The sequence below is a fragment of the Pseudophryne corroboree genome, chromosome 1, assembly GCF_028390025.1.
Source record: "Pseudophryne corroboree isolate aPseCor3 chromosome 1, aPseCor3.hap2, whole genome shotgun sequence".
Lineage (NCBI taxonomy): Eukaryota > Metazoa > Chordata > Amphibia > Anura > Myobatrachidae > Pseudophryne > Pseudophryne corroboree.
In genome coordinates, this window is record NC_086444.1 from 802,947,204 (window position 1) to 802,961,044 (window position 13,841).

The window sequence follows — 13,841 nt, forward strand, 5'->3', positions numbered from 1 at the left end:
GAACAAAAATGTTGAGGTTCCAAAATTAGGGAAAGATCAAGATCCACTTCCACCTCGTGCTGAAGCTGCTGCCACTAGTCATGGCCGAGACGATGAAATGCCAGCAACGTCGTCTGCCAAGGCCGATGCCCAATGTCATAGTACAGAGCATGTCAAATCCAAAACACCAAATATCAGAAAAAAAAGGACTCCAAAACCTAAAATAAAATTGTCGGAGGAGAAGCGTAAACTTGCCAATATGCCATTTACCACACGGAGTGGCAAGGAACGGCTGAGGCCCTGGCCTATGTTCATGGCTAGTGGTTCAGCTTCACATGAGGATGGAAGCACTCAGCCTCTCGCTAGAAAAATGAAAAGACTCAAGCTGGCAAAAGCAGCACAGCAAAGAACTGTGCATTCTTCGAAATTCCAAATCCACAAGGAGAGTCCAATTGTGTCGGTTGCGATGCCTGACCTTCCCAACACTGGACGTGAAGAGCATGCGCCTTCCACCATTTGCACGCCCCCTGCAAGTGCTGGAAGGAGCACCCGCAGTCCAGTTCCTGATAGTCAGATTGAAGATGTCAGTGTTGAAGTACACCAGGATGAGGAGGATATGGGTGTTGCTGGCGCTGGGGAGGAAATTGACCAGGAGGATTCTGATGGTGAGGTGGTTTGTTTAAGTCAGGCACCCGGGGAGACACCTGTTGTCCGTGGGAGGAATATGGCCGTTGACATGCCAGGTGAAAATACCAAAAAAATCAGCTCTTCGGTGTGGAGGTATTTCACCAGAAATGCGGACAACAGGTGTCAAGCCGTGTGTTCCCTTTGTCAAGCTGTAATAAGTAGGGGTAAGGACGTTAACCACCTCGGAACATCCTCCCTTATACGTCACCTGCAGCGCATTCATAATAAGTCAGTGACAAGTTCAAAAACTTTGGGTGACAGCGGAAGCAGTCCACTGACCAGTAAATCCCTTCCTCTTGTAACCAAGCTCACGCAAACCACCCCACCAACTCCCTCAGTGTCAATTTCCTCCTTCCCCAGGAATGCCAATAGTCCTGCAGGCCATGTCACTGGCAATTCTGACGAGTCCTCTCCTGCCTGGGATTCCTCCGATGCATCCTTGCGTGTAACGCCTACTGCTGCTGGCGCTGCTGTTGTTGCCGCTGGGAGTCGATGGTCATCCCAGAGGGGAAGTCGTAAGCCCACTTGTACTACTTCCAGTAAGCAATTGACTGTTCAACAGTCCTTTGCGAGGAAGATGAAATATCACAGCAGTCATCCTACTGCAAAGCGGATAACTGAGGCCTTGGCATCCTGGGTGGTGAGAAACGTGGTTCCGGTATCCATCATTACTGCAGAGCCAACTAGAGACTTGTTGGAGGTACTGTGTCCCCGGTACCAAATACCATCTAGGTTCCATTTCTCTAGGCAGGCGATACCGAAAATGTACACAGACTTCAGAAAAAGAGTCACCAGTGTCCTAAAAAATGCAGCTGTACCCAATGTCCACTTAACCACGGACATGTGGACAAGTGGAGCAGGGCAGGGTCAGGACTATATGACTGTGACAGCCCACTGGGTAGATGTATGGACTCCCGCCGCAAGAACAGCAGCGGCGGCACCAGTAGCAGCATCTCGCAAACGCCAACTCTTTCCTAGGCAGGCTACGCTTTGTATCACCGGTTTCCAGAATACGCACACAGCTGAAAACCTCTTACGGCAACTGAGGAAGATCATCGCGGAATGGCTTACCCCAATTGGACTCTCCTGTGGATTTGTGGCATCGGACAACGCCAGCAATATTGTGTGTGCATTAAATATGGGCAAATTCCAGCACGTCCCATGTTTTGCACATACCTTGAATTTGGTGGTGCAGAATTTTTTAAAAAACGACAGGGGCGTGCAAGAGATGCTGTCGGTGGCCAGAAGAATTGCGGGACACTTTCGGCGTACAGGCACCACGTACAGAAGACTGGAGCACCACCAAAAACTACTGAACCTGCCCTGCCATCATCTGAAGCAAGAAGTGGTAACGAGGTGGAATTCAACCCTCTATATGCTTCAGAGGTTGGAGGAGCAGCAAAAGGCCATTCAAGCCTATACAATTGAGCACGATATAGTAGGTGGAATGCACCTGTCTCAAGCGCAGTGGAGAATGATTTCAACGTTGTGCAAGGTTCTGATGCCCTTTGAACTTGCCACACGTGAAGTCAGTTCAGACACTGCCAGCCTGAGTCAGGTCATTCCCCTCATCAGGCTTTTGCAGAAGAAGCTGGAGACATTGAAGGAGGAGCTAACACGGAGCGATTCCGCTAGGCATGTGGGACTTGTGGATGGAGCCCTTAATTCGCTTAACAAGGATTCACGGGTGGTCAATCTGTTGAAATCAGAGCACTACATTTTGGCCACCGTGCTCGATCCTAGATTTAAAGCCTACCTTGGATCTCTCTTTCCGGCAGACACAAGTCTGCTGGGGTTGAAAGACCTGCTGGTGACAAAATTGTCAAGTCAAGCGGAACGCGACCTGTCAACATCTCCTCCTTCACATTCTCCCGCAACTGGGGGTGCGAGGAAAAGGCTCAGAATTCCGAGCCCACCCGCTGGCGGTGATGCAGGGCAGTCTGGAGCGACTGCTGATGCTGACATCTGGTCCGGACTGAAGGACCTGACAACGATTACGGACATGTCGTCTACTGTCACTGCATATGATTCTCTCAACATTGATAGAATGGTGGAGGATTATATGAGTGACCGCATCCAAGTAGGCACGTCACACAGTCCGTACTTATACTGGCAGGAAAAAGAGGCAATTTGGAGGCCCTTGCACAAACTGGCTTTATTCTACCTAAGTTGCCCTCCCACAAGTGTGTACTCCGAAAGAGTGTTTAGTGCCGCCGCTCACCTTGTCAGCAATCGGCGTACGAGGTTACATCCAGAAAATGTGGAGAAGATGATGTTCATTGAAATGAATTATAATCAATTCCTCCGCGGAGACATTGACCAGCAGCAATTGCCTCCACAAAGTACACAGGGAGCTGAGATGGTGGATTCCAGTGGGGACGAATTGATAATCTGTGAGGAGGGGGATGTACACGGTGATATATCGGAGGGTGATGATGAGGTGGACATCTTGCCTCTGTAGAGCCAGTTTGTGCAAGGAGAGATTAATTGCTTCTTTTTTGGGGGGGGTCCAAACCAACCCGTCATATCAGTCACAGTCGTGTGGCAGACCCTGTCACTGAAATGATGGGTTGGTTAAAGTGTGCATGTCCTGTTTTGTTTATACAACATAAGGGTGGGTGGGAGGGCCCAAGGACAATTCCATCTTGCACCTCTTTTTTCTTTTCTTTTTCTTTGCATCATGTGCTGATTGGGGAGGGTTTTTTGGAAGGGACATCCTGCGTGACACTGCAGTGCCACTCCTAAATGGGCCCGGTGTTTGTGTCGGCCACTAGGGTCGCTAATCTTACTCACACAGTCAGCTACCTCATTGCGCCTCTTTTTTTCTTTGCGTCATGTGCTGTTTGGGGAGGGTTTTTTGGAAGGGACATCCTGCGTGACACTGCAGTGCCACTCCTAGATGGGCCCGGTGTTTGTGTCGGCCACTAGGGTCGCTAATCTTACTCACACAGCTACCTCATTGCGCCTCTTTTTTTCTTTGCGTCATGTGCTGTTTGGGGAGGGTTTTTTGGAAGGGACATCCTGCGTGACACTGCAGTGCCACTCCTAGATGGGCCCGGTGTTTGTGTCGGCCACTAGGGTCGCTAATCTTACTCACACAGCTACCTCATTGCGCCTCTTTTTTTCTTTGCGTCATGTGCTGTTTGGGGAGGGTTTTTTGGAAGGGCCATCCTGCGTGACACTGCAGTGCCACTCCTAGATGGGCCCGGTGTTTGTGTCGGCCACTAGGGTCGCTAATCTTACTCACACAGCTACCTCATTGCGCCTCTTTTTTTCTTTGCGTCATGTGCTGTTTGGGGAGGGTTTTTTGGAAGGGACATCCTGCGTGACACTGCAGTGCCACTCCTAGATGGGCCCGGTGTTTGTGTCGGCCACTAGGGTCGCTTATCTTACTCACACAGCGACCTCGGTGCAAATTTTAGGACTAAAAATAATATTGTGAGGTGTGAGGTATTCAGAATAGACTGAAAATGAGTGTAAATTATGGTTTTTGAGGTTAATAATACTTTGGGATCAAAATGACCCCCAAATTCTATGATTTAAGCTGTTTTTTAGTGTTTTTTGAAAAAAACACCCGAATCCAAAACACACCCGAATCCGACAAAAAAAATTCGGTGAGGTTTTGCCAAAACACGTTCGAACCCAAAACACGGCCGCGGAACCGAACACAAAACCAAAACACAAAACCCAAAAAATTTCAGGCGCTCATCTCTAGTTCAGACCTGATTGGCTTCTGTGCAGACTAAATACTGGCTGCTTTATTTTTACACTGCAATTTAGATTTCAGTTTGAACACACCACACCCAAATCTAACTCTCACTGCACATGTTATATCTGCCCCCCCCCCCCCCCCCCCCCGCGCAATGCTCCTGGTTTTGCCCATCCGCTAACAAAGTTGCTGCTATGATCAGGTCTGCATTAGGCCTTGAATTACCTCTATATTCCCAGGTGTCCAAGATCTTGGGGGTAATTCCAAGTTGATCGCAGCAGTATTTTTGATAGCAACTGGGCAAAATCATGTGCACTGCAGGAGAGGCAGATGTAACATGTGCAGAGAGAGTTAGATTTGGGTGGGGTGTGTTCAATCTGCAATCTAATTTGCAGTGTAAAAATAAAGCAGCCAGTATTTACCCTGCACAGAAACAAATAACCCACCCAAATCTAACTCTTTCTGCACATGTTATATCTGCTTCCCCTGCAGTGCACATGGTTTTGCCCAGTTGCTATCAAAAATCCTGCTGCGATCAACTTGGAATTACCCCCCTTATTCCCAGGGTCTACCCTGTGCTGCTTCCTTACACCATTACTTAATCACAATTGGTGACTGGTGAGTCGATTTCTTGTGGCCAATATCACCACTATGTGGAAGTGAGGTGATTCATATAAGTACTGTAGCCCAGCTGTTCGGTGGGGTAGGGTGGGGTAGTGCTGTAAATAGGCGTGTGCTACAAGGGCTCTATGGGCAGCCCCGCCCATCCCATGGCTCTTGCTCCTGAACTGTGTCCAACTTTCTATAGGAGGTGTCGAGCAAATTACTTTTAATTGTGTATTTGTATGTTTTCTATTATATATGTAGATTAAATATATTATTGTCTTTTCAATTGTATCTGCGCTCCCATTCTTTTCTCTATTTACTTTATAGCTGTTCACTTTATCTCTGTCCAAGGCTTAGTAAATAGACCCCAAAGAGATAAACATTCTCATTTAGACCTTTTAATACATATTCTCATTCATTGTTAACAATAAGACTTCGGCCCTCATTCCGAGTTGATCGCTCACTAGCTACTTTTAGCAGCCATACAAATGCATAGTCGCCGCCCACGGGGGAGTGTATTTTCCCTTTGCAGAAGTGCGAACGCCTGTGCAGCCGAGCGGCTGCAAACACATTTTGTGCAGAACAAGACCAGCCCTGTAGCTACTTATTCTGTGCGATGATTGCTGCGACGAGTGACACAGTAATGACGTCAGACACCCGCCCAGCAAACGCCCGGCCACGCCTGCATTTTTCCAAACACTCCCAGAAAACGGTCAGTTGCAACCCAGAAACTCCCACTTCCTGTCAATCTCCTTGCGTACGGCCGTGCGTTTGGAATTGTCATTAGAACCTGTGCAAAAACCACAAAGCACTTCGTACTTTTAGCTGTAATTTTAACTGATCGGTACGCAGCGAACAACGGCAGCTAGCGATCAACTCGGAATGAGGGCCAATATCCTTCTTGAAAGGAAAATGTAGAAGAGGCTAAATTTTCTCCACTACACCTTAGCCACCTCCCAATGGACCAAGGGCCTAATTCAGACCTGATTGCAGCAAATTTGTTAGCTAGTGGGCAAAACCATGTGCACTGCAGGGGGAATGTGTGTGGAAGACATAACATGTACAGAAAGAATTAGAATTGGGTGGGGTGTGTTCAAAATAAAATCTAAATTGCAGTAAAAAAATACCAGTATTTACCCTGCACAGAAACAAAATATCCCACCCAAATCTAACTCTCTCCGCACATGTTATATCTGCACCCCACTCCTGCTGTGCATATGGTTTTGCCCATTACCTAACAAATTTTCTGTTGCGATCAGGTCTGAATTAAGCCCCAAGTGCAATGTAAAGCCTTGTTTTTCACTTGTGATAGTAATTATTACACTACTTTGCTTCAGCTATATTTGAGATCAGTGTCATACATTGGGCCTGGTTCAAAGTCGAACGCAGGCGCAGCTGCTGCTGCATCTTTTGCCGCAGTCAGTCTGTGTCTTTATTGCTAATGTCACTACGAAGTCCTTCCCTGGTGTAGACCTATGTACCCAAATGTGCAAGGACTGAGTTGCCCATTGTCAGCATCCATAGATGCTAAAATAATGCTTGGTATGTCTTTAGAAGCAACAAGGCAGGTGCAGTTTCTCTGTCGGAGTATGGCCTCCTACAGTATGTGAGCGGCTCAGTGCTTCTGTGCGCATCAACTTTCAGTGACACACCAACAACATGCATGCCACACTCCTATAAGACACATCTCGGCACTTCTTTTTAGCCAAACCCTGTTACCTCCCAGTCAGGGCCGCATTTTCATATGGACTCAATGGGCTCTTGCCCAAGAGCCCCAGGAGTATAAGGGCCCTAGGCTGATAGCTGAGGGTCCCCCTCTTTCCAGGGGTACCATATATTTGAAAATCGGCCCTGGGGAACTAGAGATATCCGACTTGAAAGCTGTGGTCCCCATCCAAGCCTGTTAATTGCTCTTCCCAACCAGATATCTTGGGTTCTGTCTGACTTAATTAGGGATGTGCACCTGAAATTTTTCGGGTTTTGGTTTTGGGTTCGGTTCCGTGGCCATGTTTTAGGTTCGTACGCGTTTTGGCAAAACCTCACCGAATTTTTTTTGTCGGATTCGGGTGTGTTTTGGATTCGGGTGTTTTTTACAAAAAACCCTAAAAAACAGCTTAAATCATAGAACTTGGGGGTCATTTTGATCCCATAGTATTATTAACCTCAATAACCATAATTTCCACTCATTTTCAGTCTATTCTGAACACCTCACACCTCACAATATTAATTTTAGTCCTAAAATTTGCACCGAGGTCGCTGGATGGCTAAGCTAAGCGACACAAGTGGCCGACACAAACACCTGGCCCATCTAGGAGTGGCACTGCAGTGTCAGGCAGGATGGCCCTTCCAAAAAATACTCCCCAAACAGCACATGACGCAAAGAAGAAAAAAAAGAGGCGCAATGAGGTAGCTGTGTGAGTAAGATAAGCGACCCAAGTGGCCGACACAAACACCTGGCCCATCTAGGAGTGGCACTGCAGTGTCAGGCAGGATGGCCCTTCCAAAAACTACTCCCCAAACAGCACATGACGCAAAGAAGAAAAAAAAGAGGCGCAATGAGGTAGCTGTGTGAGTAAGATAAGCGACCCAAGTGGCCGACACAAACACCTGGCCCATCTAGGAGTGGCACTGCAGTGTCAGGCAGGATGGCCCTTCCAAAAACTACTCCCCAAACAGCACATGACGCAAAGAAGAAAAAAAAGAGGCGCAATGAGGTAGCTGTGTGAGTAAGATAAGCGACCCAAGTGGCCGACACAAACACCTGGCCCATCTAGGAGTGGCACTGCAGTGTCAGGCAGGATGGCCCTTCCAAAAAATACTCCCCAAACAGCACATGACGCAAAGAAGAAAAAAAGAGGCGCAATGAGGTAGCTGTGTGAGTAAGATAAGCGACCCAAGTGGCCGACACAAACACCTGGCTCATCTAGGAGTGGCACTGCAGTGTCAGGCAGGATGGCCCTTCTAAAAAATACTCCCCAAACAGCACATGACGCAAAGAAAAATGAAAGAAAAAAGAGGTGCAAGATGGAATTGTCCTTGGGCCCTCCCACCCACCCTTATGTTGTATAAACAGGACATGCACACTTTAACCAACCCATCATTTCAGCGACAGGGTCTGCCACACGACTGTGATTGAAATGACTGGTTGGTTTGGGCCCCCACCAAAAAAGAAGCAATCAATCTTTCCTTGCACAAACTGGCTCTACAGAGGCAAGATGTCCACCTCATCATCATCGTCCGATTCATCACCCCTTTCACTGTGTACATCCCCCTCCTCACAGATTATTAATTCGTCCCCACTGGAATCCACCATCTCAGATCCCCGTGTACTTTCTGGAGGCAATTGCTGCTGGTGAATGTCTCCATGGAGTAATTGATTATAATTCATTTTAATGAACATCATCTTCTCCACATTTTCTGGAAGTAACCTCGTACGCCGATTGCTGACAAGGTGAGCGGCGGCACTAAACACTCTTTCGGAGTACACACTGGAGGGAGGGCAACTTAGGTAGAATAAAGCCAGTTTGTGCAAGGGCCTCCAAATTGCCTCTTTTCCCTGCCAGTATACGTACGGACTGTCTGACGTGCCTACTTGGATGCGGTCACTCATATAATCCTCCACCATTCTTTCAATGGTGAGAGAATCCTATGCAGTGACAGTAGACGACATGTCAGTAATCGTTAGCAGGTCCTTCAGTCCGGACCAGATGTCAGCATCAGCAGTCGCTCCAGACTGCCCTGCATCACCGCCAGCGGGTGGGCTCGGAATTCGTAGCCTTTTCCTCGCACCCCCAGTTGCGGGAGAATGTGAAGGAGGAGATGTTGACAGGTCGCGTTCCGCTTGACTTGACAATTTTCTCACCAGCAGTTCTTTGAAACCTTGCAGACTTGTGTCTGCCGGAAAGAGAGATCCAACGTAGGTTTTAAATCTAGGATCGAGCACGGTGGCCAAAATGTAGTGCTCTGATTTCAACAGATTGACCACAAGTGAATCCTGGTTAAGCGAATGAAGGGCTCCATCCACAAGTCCCACATGCCTAGCGGAATCGCTCTGTTTTAGCTCCTCCTTCAATGCCTCCAGCTTCTTCTGCAAAAGCCTGATGAGGGGAATGACCTGACTCAGGTTGGCAGTGTCTGAACTGACTTCACGTGTGGCAAGTTCAAAGGGCAGCAGAACCTTGCACAACATTGAAATCATTCTCCACTGCGCTTGAGACAGGTGCATTCCACCTCCTTTGCCTATATCGTGGCCAGATGTATAGGCTTGAATGGCCTTTTGCTGCTCCTCCATCCTCTGAAGCATATAGAGGGTTGAATTCCACCTCGTTACCACCTCTTGCTTCAGATGATGGCAGGGCAGGTTCAGGTTTTTTTGGTGGTGCTCCAGTCTTCTGTACGCGGTGCCTGCACGCCGAAAGTGGCCCGCAATTCTTCTGGCCACCGACAGCATCTCTTGCACGCCCCTCTCGTTTTTTAAATAATTCTGCACCACCAAATTCAAGGTATGTGCAAAACATGGGACGTGCTGGAATTTGCCCAGATGTAATGCGCGCACAATATTGCTGGCGTTGTCCGATGTCACAAATCCCCAGGAGAGTCCAATTGGGGTAAGCCATTCTGCGATGATCTTCCTCAGTTGCCGTAAGAGGTTTTCAGCTGTGTGCGTATTCTGGAAAGCGGTGATACAAAGCGTAGCCTGCCTAGGAACGAGTTGGCGTTTGCGAGATCCTGCTACTGGTGCCGCCGCTGCTGTTCTTGCAGCGGGAGGCAATACATCTACCCAGTGGGCTGTCACAGTCATGTAGTCCTGAGTCTGCCTTGCTCCACTTGTCCACATGTCCGTGGTTAAGTGGACATTGGGTACAACTGCATTTTTTAGGACACTGGTGAGTCTTTTTCTGACGTCCGTGTACATTCTCGGTATCGCCTACCTAGAGAAGTGGAACCTAGATGGTATTTGGTAACGGGGGCACACGGCCTCAATAAATTGTTTAGTTCCCTGTGAACTAACGGCGGATACCGGACGCACGTATAACACCAACATAGTTGTCAAGGCCTCAGTTATCTGCTTTGCAGCAGGATGACTGCTGTGATATTTCATCTTCCTCGCAAAGGACTGTTGGACAGTCAATTGCTTACTGGAAGTAGTACAAGTCTTCCGACTTCCCCTCTGGGATGACGATCGACTCCCAGCAGCAACAACAGCAGCGCCAGCAGCAGTAGGCATTACACTCAAGGATGCATCGGAGGAATCCCAGGCAGGAGAGGACTCGTCAGACTTGCCAGTGACATGGCCTGCAGGACTATTGGCTTTCCTGGGTAAGGAGAAAATTGACACTGAGGGAGTTGGTGGTGTGGTTTGCGCGAGCTTGGTTACAAGAGGAAGGGATTTACTGGTCAGTGGACTGCTTCCGCTGTCGCCCAAAGTTTTTGAACTTGTCACTGACTTATTATGAATGCGCTGCAGGTGACGTATAAGGGAGGATGTTCCGAGGTGGTTAACGTCCTTACCCCTACTTATTACAGCTTGACAAAGGCAACACACGGCTTGACACCTGTTGTCCGCATTTCTGTTGAAATACTTCCACACTGAACAGCTGATTTTTTTGGTATTTTCACCAGGCATGTCAATGGCCATATTCCTCCCACGGACAACAGGTGTCTCCCCGGGTGCCTGACTTAAACAAACCACCTCACCATCAGAATCCTCCTTGTCAATTTCCTCCCCAGCCCAAGCAACACCCATATCCTCATCCTGGTGTACTTCAACACTGACATCTTCAATTTCACTATCAGGAACTGGACTGCGGGTGCTCCTTTCAACACTTGCAGGGGGCGTGCAAATGGTGGAAGGCGCAAGCTCTTCCCGTCCAGTGTTGGGAAGGTCAGGCATCGCAACCGACACAATTGGACTCTCCTTTGGGATTTGGGATTTCGAAGAACGCACAGTTCTTTGCTGTGCTTTTGCCGCAAGTCTTTTCTTTTTTCTAGCGAGAGGATGAGTGCTTCCATCCTCATGTGAAGATGAACCACTAGCCATGAACATAGGCCAGGGCCTCAGCCGTTCCTTGCCACTCCGTGTCGTAAATGGCATATTGGCAAGTTTACGCTTCTCCTCAGACGCTTTTAATTTTGATTTTTGGGTCATTTTTTTACTGATCTTTTGTGTTTTGGATTTTACATGCTCTGTACTAAGACATTGGGCATCGGCCTTGGCAGACGACGTTGATGGCATTTCATCGTCTCGGCCATGACTAGTGGCAGCAGCTTCAGCACGAGGTGGAAGTGGATCTTGATCTTTCCCTATTTTTTTAACCTCCACATTTTTGTTCTCCATATTTTGCGCACAACTAAAAGCCACCACAGGTATACAATGTAGATGGATGGATAGTATAGTATTACTTATACTTATGGACGATGACTGACGACACAGAGGTAGGTACAGCCGTGGCCTACCGTACTGCTGCTTAGTGCTTATATATATGATATACTGTATAACGGACCTGGTGGACACTGTCAGCAGACTGCTAAACAAACTAGTATGAAGAAAGAAAAAAAAACACCACAGGTATACAATGTAGATGGATGGATAGTATAGTATTACTTATACTTATGGACGACGAGTGACGACACAGAGGTAGGTACAGCCGTGGCCTACCGTACTGCTGCTTAGTGCTTATATATATGATATTATACTGTATAACGGACCTGGTGGACACTGTCAGCAGACTGCTAAACTAGTATGAAGAAAGAAAAAGAAAAACACCACAGGTATACAATGTAGATGGATGGATAGTATAGTATTACTTCTACTTATGGACGACGAGTGACGACACAGAGGTAGGTACAGCCGTGGCCTACCGTACTGCTGCTTAGTGCTTATATATATGATATTATACTGTATAACGGACCTGGTGGACAGTGTCAGCAGACTGCTAAACTAGTATGAAGAAAGAAAAAAAAAACACCACAGGTATACAATGTAGATGGATGGATAGTATAGTATTACTTATACTTATGGACGACGAGTGCACTGACGACACAGAGGTAGGTACAGCCGTGGCCTACCGTACTGCTGCTTAGTGCTTATATATATGATATTATACTGTATAACGGACCTGGTGGACAGTGTCCGCAGACAGCTAAACTAGTATGAAGAAAGAAAAAAAAACACCACAGGTATACAATGTAGATGGATGGATAGTATAGTATTACTTATACTTATGGACGACGAGTGACGACACAGAGGTAGGTACAGCCGTGGCCTACCGTACTGCTGCTTAGTGCTTATATATATGATATACTGTATAACGGACCTGGTGGACACTGTCAGCAGACTGCTAAACAAACTAGTATGAAGAAAGAAAAAAAAACACCACAGGTATACAATGTAGATGGATGGATAGTATAGTATTACTTATACTTATGGACGACGAGTGACGACACAGAGGTAGGTACAGCCGTAGCCTACCGTACTGCTGCTTAGTGCTTATATATATGATATACTGTATAACGGACCTGGTGGACACTGTCAGCAGACTGCTAAACAAACTAGTATGAAGAAAGAAAAAAAAAACACCACAGGTATACAATGTAGATGGATGGATAGTATAGTATTACTTATACTTATGGACGACGAGTGCACTGACGACACAGAGGTAGGTACAGCCGTGGCCTACCGTACTGCTGCTTAGTGCTTATATATATGATATACTGTATAACGGACCTGGTGGACACTGTCAGCAGACTGCTAAACAAACTAGTATGAAGAAAGAAAAAAAAACACCACAGGTATACAATGTAGATGGATGGATAGTATAGTATTACTTATACTTATGGACGACGAGTGACGACACAGAGGTAGGTACAGCCGTGGCCTACCGTACTGCTGCTTAGTGCTTATATATATGATATTATACTGTATAACGAACCTGGTGGACAGTGTCAGCAGACTGCTAAACTAGTATGAAGAAAGAAAAAAAAAACACCACAGGTATACAATGTAGATGGATGGATAGTATAGTATTACTTATACTTATGGACGACGAGTGACGACACAGAGGTAGGTACAGCCGTGGCCTACCGTACTGCTGCTTAGTGCTTATATATATGATATTATACTGTATAACGGACCTGGTGGACACTGTCAGCAGACTGCTAAACTAGTATGAAGAAAGAAAAAAAAAAACACCACAGGTATACAATGTAGATGGATGGATAGTATAGTATTACTTATACTTATGGACGACGAGTGACGACACAGAGGTAGGTACAGCCATGGCCTACCGTACTGCTGCTTAGTGCTTATATATATGATATACTGTATAACGGACCTGGTGGACACTGTCAGCAGACTGCTAAACAAACTAGTATGACTATGAAGAAAGAAAAAAAAAACACCACAGGTATACAATGTAGATGGATGGATAGTATAGTATTACTTATACTTATGGACGACAAGTGCACTGACGACACAGAGGTAGGTACAGCCGTGGCCTACCGTACTGCTGCTTAGTGCTTAATTATATATATAATATACTGTATAACGGACCTGGTGGACACTGTCAGCAGACTGCTAAACAAACTAGCATGAAGAAAGAAAAAAAAAACACCACAGTGTTTTTCAGGCAGACAAACGTATACTGGACTGGTGGTCACTGTCAGCCAAACTGTGCACTGTACTCCTGCTATAACTGCTCCCCAGTCCCCACAATTAGGCAGTGTGAGCAGTGCACTCAGCACAGATATATCATGCAGCAGTGCAGCACACTGAGTGAGCACAGATATGGTGGAGCGGTTTTTTTCAGGCAGAGAAACAACGGATTAAACTCAAAACCCTGCACTGTACTCCCTAACAGCT